This window comes from Etheostoma cragini, chromosome 8 (genome assembly GCF_013103735.1).
Source record: "Etheostoma cragini isolate CJK2018 chromosome 8, CSU_Ecrag_1.0, whole genome shotgun sequence".
In the NCBI taxonomy this organism is placed as follows: Eukaryota; Metazoa; Chordata; class Actinopteri; order Perciformes; family Percidae; genus Etheostoma; species Etheostoma cragini.
In genome coordinates this window covers 14,811,697-14,829,949 of record NC_048414.1, presented here as the reverse complement: position 1 = coordinate 14,829,949, position 18,253 = coordinate 14,811,697, and the positions used below count along the sequence as shown (strand labels likewise).

The 18,253-nt window shown below is 40.3% G+C and overlaps 1 protein-coding gene across 19 annotated transcripts in view; it reads right to left on the bottom strand.

Moving 5' to 3' along the window:
• Positions 1-18,253, bottom strand: part of LOC117949404 (neuronal cell adhesion molecule-like) — a 71,675-nt gene that overhangs the window by 32,749 nt on the left and 20,673 nt on the right. For 18 of the 19 annotated variants that reach the window (XM_034879664.1, XM_034879647.1, XM_034879641.1 and 15 more), the window contains exon 2: positions 6,207-6,285. The gene's annotated coding sequence lies outside the window, so the exon portion shown is untranslated. Of the gene's footprint in view, positions 1-6,206; positions 6,286-11,432; positions 11,563-18,253 lie in introns of those variants that run through there. The other variant, XM_034879642.1, reaches the window with a different exon arrangement.

Here is an 18,253-nt window from a genome sequence, read left to right as displayed (position 1 = left end):
CTCTCTAAAAGGACTCACCATCCAATTTCATACATAGAGGACACAAACAATAGTCCTTTCAAAATGTGAGAAAATTAAATCATGGCCTTTTTAAGACACAATCAGGAGTTAACCCTTCTAAAATGCTACACAACTACTAAAACTGTTGTCATCAAGGATCTATGCTTAAGCTTTCACATAATAAAGCAAGTATTTTTTTTTTCTTTATTGATTAATCTGTATTTGTTTTATTAGAGGAGACATGACATCACTGAAAGATCCTGCATATTAGTGCAACAGGTAAAGCAGATAAACTTCTGAAGAGGAGATGTTATGTGGGAAGAAGGGGATGCTGTCGTTACTGTTGTGGAAAGAAGGTAGTTAACAAAATATAAAGCAAAACACATCTGTGAAGCTGGAACCAACATGTTTTATAATTTAGTATTATCAAAACTATTGTCAATTAATAGTCTATTGATGTACTAATTGATAAATCAACTTAAAGTGACGCTTTTGGTTTAGATGAACTAATAGACATATTTCCACCACTTGTTTCTATTAATGCAGAAGCTATAGCTAGACACCCAGCATTTCTGTATGCACATGAAAATGAAATCACAAGAGACACCACAATAAAACATGCAGAAATGCTGCTTAATGTGAAAATAGTGTGTGTGCCAGCTGCACTGATTCAAACACACTCTTTCAGCCAAGTGTGAATGAGCTTTGATTACACTGGCTTGAGCTATGGCCACTCTATCTCAGCAGTCAGGTTTTCATATGCTAAACTCAACAAACAACTCAGGGGAGGCAAACAATTCATCAAAGATATCCCTGAGTAAGCGGACTGTATTTGAACTGAAGAGTGGCGCTGTGAATTTTCATTTTTAAATCGTCACCATCCAAAGACTTTTGATGGAATTTGATCTAATTAAGGTTTGAGGCTGAGAAACATGTGATGTTTTACCAAAAATGAAATAATAGGGAGAGAGATAACATCTCCCTTAAGCGAATGGTAATTTTTTTTTTTTTGTTAGCAAGTAATTGGACGACCCCATTTTATTTGAAGCAGTTTTTTGTGAAGTTAAAGAGAATTTTGAAGATTAAAGAATACAACAGAAAGCCCCCGTAGTGACTGACTGATTGCGCTTCACCAAGGCTTAGTGTGAACATGTTCTAATCTGTCTCTTGGGTCTGGATCTCTGAAATGTTGGCTAATAAGTTAACGATACTAATGAAGGATTTATCTTTGTCATAAAGGAAGTCCCACCAGAGACTCAAAATGTATTGAAAATATATATATATTAAAAGCCCTCAAAGTGTATACGTTTATTTTAGCTCAGAGACTTTCCCTTTTACATCCATCATGTGGACAGAGAGTTTGAGTGGGTTTTGAGTGGGTTTGGTGTTTGGCCCACAGGGTGTTGCAGCTTATAAAAACGGTGCTCCATCTTAACAGATCGTCCTGCCGTGGCAAGAACTGCTCCATCAGCCCATATTTGTCAAATGGTGATTCTGGAGGAAACATTGCCCCCTTTTAACACTAGCAGTCCGCCCGGCTTCCGCTAACAGCGTCTGTCCTGTGTCTGTGTCTTTGTTTGACAGGATGAGAGACTGGTCACTAATGCAGGAGAAGTATCTGCTCAGTCTTGGATAATGGCTGGTTGAGGCTGTAGTGGAGGTTTTTCTGACTCCGTCTACTGCTCGGTGCATGTGTAGAAAAAGATCGTCACTGGGACTGACTCCAGGGGAGTGTTTCAGTGTGGTTGTGCCCTCATTGTCAAACATGACAGAAAAATGAGTGACTGTCGTAACAGATAATGGTACAGTATCGCTGCTGGAACCACCTCACCCTCAGCTGTCTACACATGACGAATGAATACATGCATTTTGTGGTCACCTAAATATAGCTTAAACTTCAAACAAATTAAAATGAAATTCACAAACATGTGACAAATCAAATATTGGTAGGCTTGAAGTAATTTGCAGAGCAGTAGAAATCAAAAAAATGTGTACAGCTTGTTATTTCAGTGTGCTCTTACAGTTTACATCTTCTCTTTACACTTAATCTCTCTCTCTCTCTCTCTCTCTCTCTCTCTCTCTCTCCCCCCTCTCCCTCTCCCTCTATCTCTGGCAGGTGAGCAAGGGGTTACATGTAAATTCACCCATTTGTATTCCGTCACAACAACTGGAGAGCAGGCTGTTTATATTGATGAGTGGATGGACTTGGCCTTGGACCAGGACCCGTGCCTAACAGCCACATAAATCATTTGGTTTCTTAGAGGCCCCCTCCAAACAGATAGATCCCCCCAGCTTGTGACGGTGTGGGACAAATTTTCTCTGTCCTGAAGCCATGTTGATACTCGGAATTCATTCACAGTGTGAAGAAGGATTCAGATGCATGACAAATAAAAAAGATGTAACAAATAGACAGTAATCAGGCGGTCAATCATCTGAAATTTGAAATTACAAGGGTTTGGAACCATATTTAGAGCAAATAGAACTTGGGCTCTATTGTCTCTTCTCCTATTGCACTGCATATACAGTATAAAGAATAAAAACATGACTACATGCTCTATTTTCTTACTTTGAAAAAATATCCGTCCACTGAAGTATTCTGTCTGAACATCATTTTTTCCCTATAGCTCAAGTGAGAAATCCAGTTCTTGGATCACTTTTAAAGGAATAGTTGGACATGTGGGAAAATATGCTTATTGGTGTGTGTGCCGGTTTTTCGAAAGAGGATAAACTTGCAAAAAATAACTCCTTCTGTGTCCCGTCCTTATGCTAATCTAAATTAACCGGTTGCTGGATTACTAGATTAATCAACTTGTCAAAATGAATAACAGAATAAATATAGAGGAATGACTATAGATGCATTTAGCATTGCGAATAAAAAAAATCTCTGAGGCTGGACCAGATAATTGCACAGAGGGGCAGTGAAGATAGAACAATGCCTGGAGGAAGGTTGTGCAGGTGAAAGACGATGAAAGAAGTTAAAAATAAAAATAAAGATTGATATGCAGAGCCAGATATAGAACGGGATCTCCTCAGACTCTCCGGGCTGTCTGCATAGCAGTTCATGCATGAAGTCAGCTTTCTCCAAAAACCTGGAAGATGGAGAAGGAGAGCATAAGCCCCTCAGGAGGGGCCTCAGCAACCTCTTTCACATCACTCAGGCTCTTTCTCTCCCTCACTGTCTTTGTTTCCATCTATTCATCCATTTGTTTATTCATGTCCTTTTTTCTGACACTTCAGCTGTGTCTTCCAGCACCTCCCTGTCTCTGCTACTCATAAGGCCACTGAGACACTGAAAAACACACATCTATCTACTCAATAACATCCACACACAACCCATTTCTCACACTCTTGTATCAAAGAGATACCAAAAAAATATCTTGACACTTTCATATGCAACAAAGTGTGCTTGGAGCAGCCCAAGGGCCCTCTGTGCGTATTTGAACACCTTTACTTATCAGCAACTTTTCTGAGTCTTCTCAAAGTGGCTGGTGTGTAAATTTTCCTTCTTTCTAACCACTGAAAACAATGCTGTTTCACTATCACAATGTTCATCTATGCTGGAATTTATGGAAAGGAGGTTATTTGTGAGAGTCAGTGACTCACAGTTCAGTCCTTAGTGTTTTAATTTGGCAACTCACATTATTCAAAACTAACTACATGGCACAAGTAGTTTGTTCTAAAATGTGAGTATTATGACAGATACAAATGTAATTGTCTCTGTACTGTGGTACATTGGATTTAAAACTAAACAATAACTCTGAGGTTAAAAGTGCTGACACTAAGCTTTAAGGTGTTCAACTGTGTAGGAATTATAACCATTTTTTAGTAGCCTCCTAATTTAAGAGGACAAAAACGTCTCATTCAAATCAACATTGTACACATTGTAACTGGGAAAATGGTGACATATTTAAGGAGACTTTTTCCCTAATTTAAATCCAGCCCTGTGTCATGGCAGTGTGGGCAGTGTGTTTAAAAGTTTAAAAGTTCTTCTTAAACACAGTGGCCACACAAAGATGACACAGAGCTGGATTAAAATCGGCAAAGTATCCTTTTAAAGAGAAGTCAGACGGTGTAAGAAAGATGAGCAGTCAGATAATCATTCAGGTTTCTCCAAAACTACTTAAGAGAAAACAAAACTCCCCAAAAAGCCCAAACTGACTGTTATAAACGTTGAACTTCTCTGTAGTAATGTAACCATGATCCCAAATCCCAGCTATTTCTTTGATTCATTTGACAGGAAATGAGGGGGAGAGAGAAGTAGAATGACATGCAACAAACAAATATCCCCAGCTGGATTTGAACCGAGAACCACATCATTTCATTTCATTTTTGTTTGCAAATCATTTGCAGAAAATTCCTGGCTGGATTCTACGACCCATTGGCATCACTAGAGAATTGGCATTTTCCCAGGGATTGCTCTGCCAGGCCTGTACTGCAGCCATCTGCACTTCTTGCTTGTTTCCGGGGTTTTGCTTACATTTGGTCTTGAGCAAGTGCAACACATGATCTGTTGGCCTGATGTCAGGTAGACAAGATTTTGGCCATAATACTCATGCTTAAACTGGGGCTTTAAGAAAGGCTACGCGTCCTTCTGTGTTTCCAATATACCACACGCAAGTGTCAGCACTTTAACCTAAGTCCTGTTTTCATTTTAAATCCAATGTCTTGGAGTAGAGTCAAATGGAAAATACATCATTTCCCACGTACTTTCTGACTGCACTGTAAATGAAAAGACTGGTTTAAGTGATCAATCAAATTCACTCTCATGTAGAGCTTACAATATTCACAGCCATTTCTAAATATGCCAAGCTCTGATTGGCTGATCCCCAATCTTTTCGCCACCTTCCCCCACTTGGCATTTAAACACACAAACAATAATACCACACACCCAAACAGCCACGTGAGAGGAACTGGTGAAAGACAGCACTATGAAGGTAAACGGAAACCTCAGCGGCCTACCATTGAAGGTCCTGGGACCTGAATGCTGCCGCTCACAATGGACGCTTCACACCTCACTGCGTTTCGAACCGCAAATTCTGTCTGCAGCTCCTCAGTGTGGCCCTCTATGAGTCGGCCATTGAAAAATGTGGAATCAGCCTAACTGGCCTGCAGCACACATTCACAACAACTAACTTCCACGGCAGGACGACAAGAGAGAAACGGAAAAAAATGACAGATATAGAGACAAACAGACTTACGGATAGGCAGAGGCAAAGCGAAAGATTGAAATAGTTATATAAATGGTGTAACAAGTGTAGCACCAACAGCAGAGGTAGATGAGCGCCGAGCCTTAACTCTTCACTCAGCTGCGCATGCACCCTCTCTGCCTTCCTCCACACTCCACTGGGTGGTGGACACACATCACACCGTGTCACCTCCACCCACAGAGCATTAACTCACCTCTACGCTAAATCACAGACACACTTTCACCACCGCCGAATGAGGAAATGAGCCAAAAGTGACCATTTTCAAGAAAAACCTGTGTGAGCTGAGAGTCAATTCTCTGGGCTATAATGCACACTGAGACCTTGTGCTTAAGGGAGCCACTTTCACTCTTAATTGTGTAACTGGCATTACGGAACTTTTCCACCTCTGCGTGCTCCATTACGACACATTATGTGTCAATAGGAGATAGCCACTCAGCACAATATAGACTTTAAGTGCTATTTTGTGATTTGTAAAGTATTGACGCCCACTGTCACAGCAGTGCAAGGATGAGAGGGTGTGTTACCTTAACAAGTATATGCATCAAACAGACTGCCAAACCTCACTGCCAAAATGGAGGCCAACACAAAAAGACACTTTGCCAGTGGACAAATGCCAGTCAAGCAATTGATGACCTTTGCCTTAAAGCTAGAGCAAATGACCAGGCATCGCAACAGAGACAGAAAGCGAAAGAGCCGTGAAAAGGGAGGTTGTTTAGGGACTTCAGAGCTCTCCAGAGGGCGTGATTATTAATACATTCACACTCTGGCAGCAGCCTAGATGAAGATATTTGGACTGGAGACACTTGCCAGGCATGGCAAACAGATTGACATTTCTGTGTTCCCATCCTACGGGAGGGGAAATGCCTTTGAGAAGAACAGCAACGTTTGATTCTGAGAGGCAGGAAGTTCACGCTGTTTTGGAAAATGATGATGTTAGTGGAGATGATGTGATGGGTAAAAAAATAGATTCTAAGTCTGATGGAAATGTTTCCAACTTACCAGAGAAACTCAAATCCCCTCTTTCCTCCTCCTTCCTGGCTAGTGCTCTGATTCGTCTTCTTCTGTGGTTTTCTTCAATCTGGTTAAACAAAAATGGGAGAGAATAACAAATTTGAGCACTTATATTTCACATTTCTCTGCTCTCCCTTTGTGGAAACAACCCTGGACTTTTAAACAACAAGAAAGAAAAGTTGAATCTATCCTAATTAGGTCCGGGGCAGAAGGTTTTTCATGGCTACAGGATGCATATTTTCTGACATCCAGTACGTCAATTTGACTTCACAAAAATATCTGCTACTACTCCATATTATTATTATACTCTGTTAAAATTATTCTCATCTTGGAAGTCTCCTGCTCTGTCACAGTCGTACCACAGATTATACACCCGGATTTTCCATCATGAAATCTCACATCCTCATCAAACGCTTTGTCTTGTGTAAATTGTGAATATTTTACTAACACAATATAATCTTTTAGTGTCTTTGGAAATGCACTTAAATCACTCCAAATGTGACATGTTTTGATGGCGAAAACAAAGCAAACATCCAAGCTGAAGTCCAAAGTGTGAACGTGATTTTCAGAGGCAGAGGTGTGTAATCCAGACTGATAGACACAAAAGCCTGTTTCTGGGAGCTAGAGGAGACACATCTCCTCCCTTTGTCTCTCCACTTGTCTTGTCTCATCTTCCTCATCTCCCTCTTCTCTATACTTCTTTCGCTTTCTCTCCTCCTGTTATCTGCTGTCGTCCTTACTCCTGTCCTCCTCCCTCTCACCTTGTCTCCTCTTCTTCGCCTCTGTTCAATGCTGTCTTATTTTCCTTTTCTCTCATTGCCCCTTCTGTGTTATCTCCCACTTTATTACTTGCCATAACCAATTCTCATCTCCTCACTTCTTTTACCTTAAGACTTTTGGTTCCTAACGTTCAGGAGACCACGTGGAGTCGCACAATATGCAGATGTGACAACCCAATCCTCTCCTCTCTTTAAATCTCCTGTATTCTTTCTTCCCACAATGCAGAAAGTCACCTTAAATGATATGTGGATGCTCTTCTTTTGCACATTTAAAAAAAGTAGAGATTTTTGATAAATATTCACAACACATGCTGTTGTGAACAAAGTACTCAAGTATGTTTTACATGACAATTCCTTGCTCTGATCGTGAAAATTTGGGAGGGTCAAGGGTCCGAAAAGGCTCAGGTATTCTTTTCTGATTTACAGTATGCTTCGATCCTGTGCTTTTTTCTGTACTCCTCTCTAAATATCTTTTTACACTATCTATTCTTTTCTCTATCTTCCTGTCCTTCCTCTCCTTGCTTCCTCTTAAACACCATCACAGTGAACACAGACACACCTACATGAATCGATTGGGCAAAATGATTGAAGAAGCCAATACAATTTACTTCTAGCAAAGGCTTGTCGACTTCAGTCTGCTGCTCCAAATGAGAGTGTGGAAGCCCCATTGTGAGGCGCCGCCGTTTCCACTTGGTTAAATACGAACACTGCTTTCTGCACCGTTCCACAGATACAATCGCAAACTACAGGTTTTACATGAATTCTGTTTCACACAAATAACAGATGTGGTTTCTTCAGTTGTATTCACACAAATTTCCTGTTTTCTCTCACCACCCAAGACTCAATTCTGCAGCATATGTGCACTGTAAGCTTGTCTGTGTTATTATCATGCTATTCTCCTAAAACCTACATTATTTACTTCAACCTTTTGTCCATTATAAGGATTCGGAAGGCCTTAGCAGCATAGGCAATAAAATATTACTTCTTACAGAATATAATAACAGAAAATCTGGTCTTCCCACAGCCCTGAATTTAAAAGGCTCCTGACCCAAATTTTAAAAACCACTGACTGGCTATTCACTCACAGCACCACATTGTACTATTGCTGACACCGGTGCTGACACCGTACCTGTGCACAGAACTACAGTTAAGCTATCACTGTTCAGGTCTAAATAATCATTTTCGCCTTACCATGAATTTGCTAGATAGCTGTGGCCATCTAATTACAGTTGAGACTTATGAATTAAACACAACAACAAAATGACCTTTCCACATCCTGTTTGAATGATCTGAAGGCTGATCCCATCAAAAGCAGCCTTCCCCCTATGACATCAAGCCAGCTATCCTGCCACCCCACTTCAGCCCTTAGACACCACTGAGTTGGGCAGAGCTTGGCCTAGCTTGGCTGCCATGGTGATAAGAAGAGGGTCGGAGAGCCGAGCATGAAAATAGCCTGAGATCGGATGCCGACAGTGGGCAAGGAGATGGACTACAAAACATCACACAGCAAGAGGCGCACAATGCCCTCAATTCCTCGGGGAGCGTTCTTGTGTCACAAGTGCTGACTAACAAAACAGACAGCTGAGTCTTTTTCATGAACATTGATAGCACAACATATTACAACAAGGAGGGAGGATTAGAGGTAACAGCAAATAAATAGAGGAAATGTGTTTTATAACCATCCTGAAACTTAAAGCTGCCCCAATCAATATTTTTATATTAACAATGGATGAAGTTGCTAAATGTATTTATGACAGGAAAGCGGTGAATCATAGTGATGAACCCACAGATAATCATCACCTGATTCTGCAGTTCTTCTCAGCTCTACTAAGAGTTCTTCCAACTCACAGTTTTGGTTTTTAGCCCACTTGGTTATACAGTAGCCCACTGGTTCACTTTGACATCACAGAAAACTGTTTTCATCAACAACAACAAAAAGGTCACATTACTTGCCCACCACCAAACACCACACAGACAAAGATAGATAAAAAAGACACAGATATTCCCAAGACATGAAAATAGAGAGTGAATATTGGACTCACATTCATTCTTGTCCAAAAAGACATCTACATAAATAAAATGTTCCTCCATATCTGCTAGATGTGTAAATAAGCAACAGTTTGTTAACACACAAGCCATTTTAACTTTAAAAGGTGATAGTATACCAGTGTTTTGGTTACAGCTTGCTGTGCTGCCCCCAGGCGGGCAAAAAAAGCTGCACGTTAGTTGCAAAAAAGTAGAATTGCAACATATATTTTATTAATCATTAATTCATTAATTAATCTTGGGAGGTTAATTATTACAAAAACATTTAGTATTTAGTCATGGGGAGATGCTGACTAACGTATAGATGAGTTAATGTTGTTCATTTCGTTCAACTACAGCAGTCCATTCCCTGTAATGCTGCCTTAAAGACTTAGGACACAAATTTAAACTTGCCCTTAAAGATTTGGTTGGTCTGGTTTGTAGGTAACATCATGCAAAATATAAGTGTCCTCAGGATGAACAAGCAGGGCTCACTGCAGATAATGCCAGGTAGTGAGGTGTCACACATTCTTCTAATGAGAGTCTGTTGGTTTTCTCCTGCAGGCTGTGTTGTTTTGATGTGTGCGTGTGTGCCCTCAGACAGGGGAAGAGGGCTCAGCACTGGCGTAGCGGCCTGTGGGTTTAATTTTAAACTCTTGCCTAATGAGAGGCAGAGTGTGTCTGCAGATGATACCGCTCTCCCGATGAAGCATCAGTACTGCCAAAGAGGGGGGAAATAATTAGAGCCGGAACCCACTCTTCCCCTATGGTGAATTTACATCATGAAACAGGCCTCGCAGAGACATGCTCAAACGCTGTTACACTGAAGACAAGCTGACATACAGACTGTGGGCCCTATCTTGCACCAGACGCAAGTGTCTTTGCTATTTTACGATTGTCCAGCACTCACGTTGTTTAAATAGCAAATGCACCTGCGCCCATCTTTGCGCCCATGGGCTTGCTGGTCTCACAGAGTAGTGTGTTTAGGGGAATTCTTAGCATATTGCTATCTTGAGGCAGCGGAAAGTGATCACTTCATTGACCAACAAAAACTGGTTGAAAGTCAACAGTGCTGCATTTCATTTATATATTATTTTTCAAGATTATTTTTGGGGCATTTTCATTATTGACAGGACAGCTGAAGAAATGAAAGGGGAGAGAGAGGGGGGAATGACATGAAGCAAAGGGCCGCTGGTCAGAGTCAAACCCGGACCCTCTGCATTGAGGAGTAAACCTCTATATATGGGCAGCGTAGCAGCACACAAACATGCAAAAGATTAAAAATAAAAATATTACGATGCAAATCCGCCATCATAATAGCAATGTGCCAAGGTACAAATGTGCCTGGCTTTTTAAAGGAATGAGAGATGACAATTTAATTGGTTTATTGCATGTTACGCCCAGAACACACCCACAAATTAATGAAGACACTAAGTACAACCCTTTTGAAACATGCGCCCGGCACACAGACCCTTTCCGCCATCAAACTAGCAAAAGTGAATTTGGACACCTGCCCCATGTGCTTCATGCCGGGCACTTAGAACGTTAAAATAAGGCCCTGTGTGCCTTATCTGTGTGATATTTTGCAGTGACATGTCCATACAGTAAGAGCTTGTTTCCTCTGACAATTAACATTTTCATCAATAGTTAGTTTATTTTCCAGCATATCAACACATCATCTTTACTCTGCTGAATGTCAACTTGTCTTCAGTGTAACGGCATACAGCTAACTCATTCTAACTGTTGAGTTGTATTTAGACATTTTTGGGAATCATCTAGAGTTGCAAATGATGATTAAATTCCTTTTCGATTCATTGTTGGGTGTATATAATTTTATTTTAAAATGGTGAAAGAAGGTTGTCCTACTTTTCTTAGACCAAAGCTCACATCTTAAAAATGTCTTGTTTTATCCAACCATGTATTATAATCTTACAAAAACAGTCTATAACCCAAAGAGATGCACATCCAACAAAGAAAAACAGAAAATACTATGTTTGTAGAGTATTTTTGTTTGAAAAATGACCGATTAATAAAGTATCAAATTTGTTTCCGACTAAATGTTCTGTCAATCAACTAACTGTTTGAGCTCTAAATGTTAATCTTACCATGATATAAAGGAAAGAAGAGCAGTAAATCCTCATTTGAGAAACCTGCACCATTATATATTAGTATGTTACCTTGATAAATAACTTGTTGATGATCAGATTGGTTAATTGTTTCCTCAGGATAATTATCATAGAGGTTTCATTAGCTCAGAAGTGCTGAAACATCTTTAAGACTTAAACAATAAATCCAGTTCATTTGGACTATCACTTGCCGAACAAGAGCATCACAAACTGCACTTTCTAAACAACAGGTCAGGACTATACGGCCTAAAATACCCATTAACAAAAGAAAAGAAATCTGTCACCTTTGTCTCTGTATTTGTCAATAAGAATCAATCCCTTCAGAGTTTGCATCCGCTGTTTGAGAGCATCGTTCAGTTGTCATAATCCAGTGGCTCTGTATTCCTCCTGTGACTGAGTGACAGTGAAGAGAGATGAGCTGATTCCCTTACAAAATCGCACCCTCCCCCTCCCCCTCCCCCTCCAACACACCAACAACCCCTTCTCCCCTCCTCCCAGCTCCCTCCCCTGAGCCCCCCCCCTCCCTCCCTCCCCTCTCACAGTGGGATTAAAACAACCTTTTGTCTCTCTACAATAGAGGTTAAACATTTCCTGGTATCACATGAACAGCTACCCGACTCTACGAAGATGCCGGGTGGGTTTTAAAAACACATTTGTACAGACACATTAAATATTCAACAAGTTATCTGTTTTGTATCAGACACAAATGTAAGCAGGATGAGGAGATGACAAAGCATAACTTCCTGTTATATAATTTGGCAGAGCATAAAAGCAACTTTGACACTATAATTGCATGTTAAATCAAATAGCACCCAGTTAACACTGGAGTAACTGTCAGCTGCACTGAATGTGCTCAATTCAATGCAGCTTATTTGATGTTCAATAGAGGGTGGAGGAAAACCAGCAAAGCTAAGCAAAGAAAAGGAAAAGCCTGAAGGCACATCCTCTGGACTTCCTTTCCCATAAAGTGAGAAGCCAGAGAAAGTGCTCACCTACACTCAACAGATGTCCCCATGCAATATAATCTAGTTGACTCGGTGAGGGGAAGCTTATTTATTGCAGACTCCTCACCGGTGTTATTGCAACCCATTTTAAAAGAATAGATGTGAAAAGGGTCTTTTGACGTAAGTTAGCTATGGTTGCAGATGGTAACAATGGTGGGACCTATCCCTTTGAAAGAGTCACTATTCTCTGGGCCCGACCCTAAATAATGCTCCTCTCATTACAAAAGCACAGAAAATTTAACATTATCTACCCAAAAGCACATTGTCCATCAACGTGAACAATGATTTAGAATATTATTTTATTTTACACTTTTTTGCCTCTCAGTTACAGTGCTGGGATGTAACTAAGTACAATAACTCATGTGCTGTACAATTCTGAGGTACTTTACTTAACTATTTCTATTTTATGCCCGCTTACACTTCTACACTACCAGTAGCATCTGAACCTTTATCTACCAAGGCCTGCAATGACTTTACCTCCTCCTTCAAAGACAATCTGACATCTGAAAACCTCCTCCTGTTGCCTTGATATTCACCAATGTGTGTTTTCAAAAATGTTTTGAATTGTTTGGCTTCTGATCTTCTACAGATTGTGACCACGTCTCTTCTTTCCAGACATCTTTCCACAGGCCCTAAAAACTGCAGTAATCAAGCCACTCTTAAAAAAAACAATCTAGACACGTAACTAATGAGCATATAGGCCAATTTTAAACCTTCTGTTTTTAAGTAAAACCATTGAAAAAGCGTTTTTTTTTTAACAACTCAACCCTTTCTTGTTACTAAACAACAATTTTGATACCTTTCAGTCGGGTTTCCGACCACACCACAGCACCGAGATGGCTCTCACCGAGATGGCTCTTGTCAAAGTCTTTAATGACATACACTTTAAAGCAAATAGTGGCAAAATCTTAGTCTGAGTATTACTTGATCTCAGTGCTGCATTTGACGAGGTCAACCATGACATATTACTTGACCGGAAAACTGGGTCGGCCTTTCTGGCTCAGTACTAAACTGGTTTGAATCCTACTTGAAGAATAGGGACTACTTAGTGTCAGTAGGTAATTATGCATCTGAGCATACAAATATAACGTGCTGAGTACCCAAAGGCTCCATTCTGGTGCCTTTTCTGTTTAATATCTAGATTTTTCCACTGGCTCAGATTATTATATATTGTCAACAAAATAAGTTACCATAGTTATTCGGACAACACACAAATTTACATAACCTTTTTAACTATAGTCCAATATAAAAACGGAATAAGTGCATTGAACAAATTAACGGCTGGATGTGCCAGAAATTTCTGAAATTAAATGAAGGAAACACTGAGGTTATGTTTTGGAGCCAAGAGGAATGATTAAAAGTCTGCGCCCCGGGCACCCAGATAGCTCAGTTGGTAGAGCGGGTGCCCATGTATAGAGGTTTACTCCTCGAAGCAGCCGGCACGGGTTCGAATCCAGCCCGCGGCCCTTTGCTGCATGTCACTCCCCCTCTCTCTCACCTTTCACAACTTCAGCTGTCCTGTCCATTAAAGGCCTAAAATGCCCCAAAAAATAATCTTAAAAAAAAAAAGTCTGCGCCCCGCTTCCAACAACAATGTTAAAAACAACAAACAAGACCAGAAATCTTGGTGTAGTCATGGACACTGACCGGAATTTTAACAGCCACATCAAGACAATTACAAAGTCAGTTTATTATCACCTTAAGAATATATAAAGGGTTAAAGGACTTATGTGTCAACATGATTTGGAAAAACTTGTCCATGCTTTCATCTTCAGTAGACTTGACTACTGTAACGGTGTCTTTACAAGTGTCCCTAAAAAATCTTTCACACAGCTGCAGCTGATTCAGAAATCTGCTGCTTGAGTGCTCACTAAGACCAAGAGAGTGGATCACATAACTTCAGTTCTAAAGTGCTTACACTGGCTCCCTGTGCCTCAAAGAATTGATTTCAAAGTACTTTTGTTAGTTTATAAATCACTAAACGGTTTAGGGCCAAAATATATCTGTGATCTTTTACTGCGCTACGAACCACCCAGACCTTTCAGGTCGTCTGGGACAAGTCTGCTTTCTTTCCCAAGAGTCAGAATTAAACCGGGGGAAGCAGCGTTCAGTTTCTTTGCTCCTCGTATCTGGAACAAACTTTGAGAAAACTGCAGATCCAGTGACATGCAGCAAAGGGCCGCAGGTCAAAACCAAACCCGCATCGCTGAGTCGATCTGAGCCCGTGTATGGGATAGCATTCTACCAGGTGAACTACCCAGGTACCCACTGTACACATTTCTGCCAGTGGTTTCACACTATTACAGGGATCTACAGGTGGTAACACGCCAAGATATGCGCCAATACGCCAGTTAAGGCAGGGAAGAAAAACACTGCAAGCAAGTAAACATGGAAGTGTTGGATTTTGTTAATGTTTCATGATGAAAGAAATGCATTTACACATTTGTTGCTAAGGATACGTACAGTACATTGTATTTTGTTGTGTGACACTGAATGTAAAACATAACTTTCATTTGTTAAGAAGAAAACCCAAAAGGGCACCTTTAATCTATCTTTATAATTAAACATCTGAGCACTTCTTCAACCGCTGCTCAGTTGTTTCCACTGGTGTTGTGGGCCTTTTTGTGAACAGCCACTTAATTATCCTACAAAGGCATATGAATTCTGTCTGCACCAGTGGGACATACACAATGGGTTCCCAACATGGTCATTGTTGCATGCCACTGCAAGTATATAATTTCCACCCACCTACCATGATGAAACCGTCAGCCTACAGACCATCAGAGCTTCATAGGTGGTCAAGAGACCTGAAACCTCTGTGCTGAAATTCTACCTTAACCCTTGTGTTGTCTTCCCTTCAAAAGGGAAAATCTTGTTGACGCTTTTTAATCAATGTTTGTTGCTTTTTTGACGTTTAACACAACGTAACACATAACTTATTGACTTCATTTTTACAGTTATTTTTGGAATTTATGGTCAATAAACCTGTTTTTTTGGCAAATTATACCTAATGTTTGAGTTAGAAAAGCAGAAGTTAGGAAATATTTCGACTTAAATTAAAGGAATGTATGTTGAGGGGTAATCACAGACTGGAATATGTTAACTTTTACTCAATACTATTTCAAAACCACTTACATGTTTCCTCTCTGAATGCAATAAAATTAATTAAGACAAATTAAGGAAAGTAGATATTTGTACTTGCCAAAGAGCGTTGTGTGGAATCAATCATGTTATTTTGGGTAATTAAAAAGAACATTGATTTAGGAAAACGGATCATTTTGACCCAAGGACAACATGAGGGTTAATTTACTAATGAACGGCCTTTCAGTTGTTTTCTATGTACACATAATTCATCACGTTAAGCTTTCTCAGCACCCAACGCCACTGGATGAGAAGCCATTCATTTAAAAAATGTATCATAAAATAAAAGCATTCATAGTGCCAGACATCTTTCAGAGAGATGATGGATAGCGGTGAGGTGTATGCATTATGGCATAAAATAATTGAAAGGGCCATATTTCATTGAGCGAGGGGCGTGATTGACCAAGTCTAATGGGCATTATTTCTGCACACTGACTCTGTAGAGCAGAGACACTGGGCGTACCCTGCCGGCCCATTGCTCCTTCAGACTCACACTGAGATAGGACCGGCGCCCTCCCTGCTCTTTGTCACAACACAAATGGAATAACAATATTTCAATGGCAAATGCATATTTCAATGGCAACTTAACAGAACAAAGTTCATGCTGCGGTCTAGACCAAGCCTTCCTAACTAGAGCTGCAGCCTATGCAGACGTGCGTGTGTGTGTGTGTGTGTGTGTGTGTGCGTGTGTGTGTGTGTGTGTGTGTCAGTGGGTGGGATGACTCCTTTCAAATTTCCTATTCAGAAATGTGAATGGGAGTGAAATATGATTGGCTCAGGGAAAGAATGAGGGGCTGAGTTCACAAGGCTATCGAGGCAGGGTGGGTGGGATACTTGTAAAATGCTTCAAACAAATATAGAGGATTTAGCCCTTTTAAGTTTGCTCCTAATGCATTCCTATTCCTACAAGTCATTTTATAACATTTTTATAAAAAAAATCAGCTATTGCTTTTGTTTATTGCTTGATTCCCCACCAAGCAATAAACAGACAATAGCCCTGATAACACAGCACTGTCCTCTGGCAATTACTTTGTTTTGTCCCTGTCCATGTCTGTATCAATGTTGGCCTTGTTAACTCTGGCTGAACTCATTACAACACAATAACGTTGAGGACTGGGGTGTTAAGGTATCACTTACGAGACTATTATGATAACTTCAGATATCTGGTTAACCAAAGGAGCTAGGCAAAGGGATTTTACATTTAGGAACAAACACATTCAAAGTGCATTGATGACACAGGCATCTGATCAGACAATGAGGAAAACAAAGTGACTGAGGTTTTAAGGGAATTTACATGAATTACACCAAGAGGCCCATAGGCACGGCCGCGACCTCTCCTCAGCTTTTTGAAACTAAACAAGAACCAGATCCCGCCCATCACTACAAAACACACACATACACACACACACACACACACACACACACACAGTAAGTCTCTGCTACAAACACACACATGCACAAAGACCCACTGGTAGAGAATGGTGTGACTGGTTACCATGGAGCCATGAGGCTCACTGACAGGGCTGGAGTGTTAACATGCTCACAGACAACAGAGAGGATGATGGAGAGAAAAAGAAAGCGACAGAGGGAGAGAGAGAGGCAGAGAGAGCGCAGTAAAAAAAACAAAGAAAGTGTAGAATAGGAGAGATTTACCACACACAGGCAGCAGACCGTCCCTGAGGTTAAGGACCAGTAGTGTTGTGTATTGTATTTCTTTTTAACTGAAAGACCCTTACTAACACAACTCACAACAACAGCAAGAGCAGTCTCTTTTTTCTCTCCCCTATTTACAGCATCAATTATGTTTCTGTGATGTACATTATCGAGGGATTATTAAGTTTTATTTCAATTTGTGCCTGATTTTCGAAGTGTGGGCCATAATTCCTACCATAAATAAGAATTCTGGCAATGCAGCAACATTGCAAAGAAGAAGTCCGACGGGGCACAACACTAGAGCAGTCAGATGTTACATTTCTTTATAACAAACCCTCAGGTTAGCCAAACGTATTTGTAAGACAAAACAAAGGCAAATAGGGAAGTTAGAATCCTAAATTTGGCTACTGAGAAAATTGGACTACTCTTGTTCAATCACATTGGATTCATTTTCTGATGAATATAGTGAATCTAGCATTCACAACAACAAGGCTGAGTAGCCTGACATTGTGTCTATGTAAGCCGGTGTATTATGGATTGGTTAGGGCTTGTGCATTTTCACACTAACCAAAGAAATATGTCACTTAAGAGTTTGTATTTTTGTCTATGCACTTACAGCACCATGTATAGCGACATTGATTTAATCCACATGTCACACTTTTTTCATTGATATAGATGGGTAGCTAGCTAGCTATGAAGGACGATGATATCCTCAGTCTTTATACCTTCTGCTAAACTCTAAATGGTCCGCTGTTCTCCCAACACCAGACCTAATTGAATCTCTCAACAAATCTGAGTCTGAATCATCATCATCTGATCAACTGAATCGTGTTCCAGATGTTTGTGTTTGTTGCTAGGGTCTACATATTGTTGCAGCGTCCCTGGATCTCAGTAATTACTTGGGTGAATACTTTACAATGACGTTACCTTAGCAAATAAATAACTAATGGCCGGAGTTACAAAAATAAATCTTATTCGATGGACAACATAAGCATTGTATCCCAGAAGAACTAAAAAGCAAATACACTTGTTATCTATATTGTGTATGTTTAGCTGTTGTGTTCCCAAAAGGCCTCTTTAGGTTTGTTTTTATTGTCTGCTGCCCTCTTGTTTTGTTATATCACACAGCTTCCCTGTGCAATGAAGAATTATCACTGATATGTCTAGTTAAGTTTTAACTAAGAAGGAATTTAGATCGTTGGGTTGTTTACAACCCCTTCTGATTATCAATGGTGTTGTGTTTAAAGAGTTGAACAATTAAGTATGGTCAAAAACTATTTGCTTGTGGGTTGCACCCGCGGAACCAA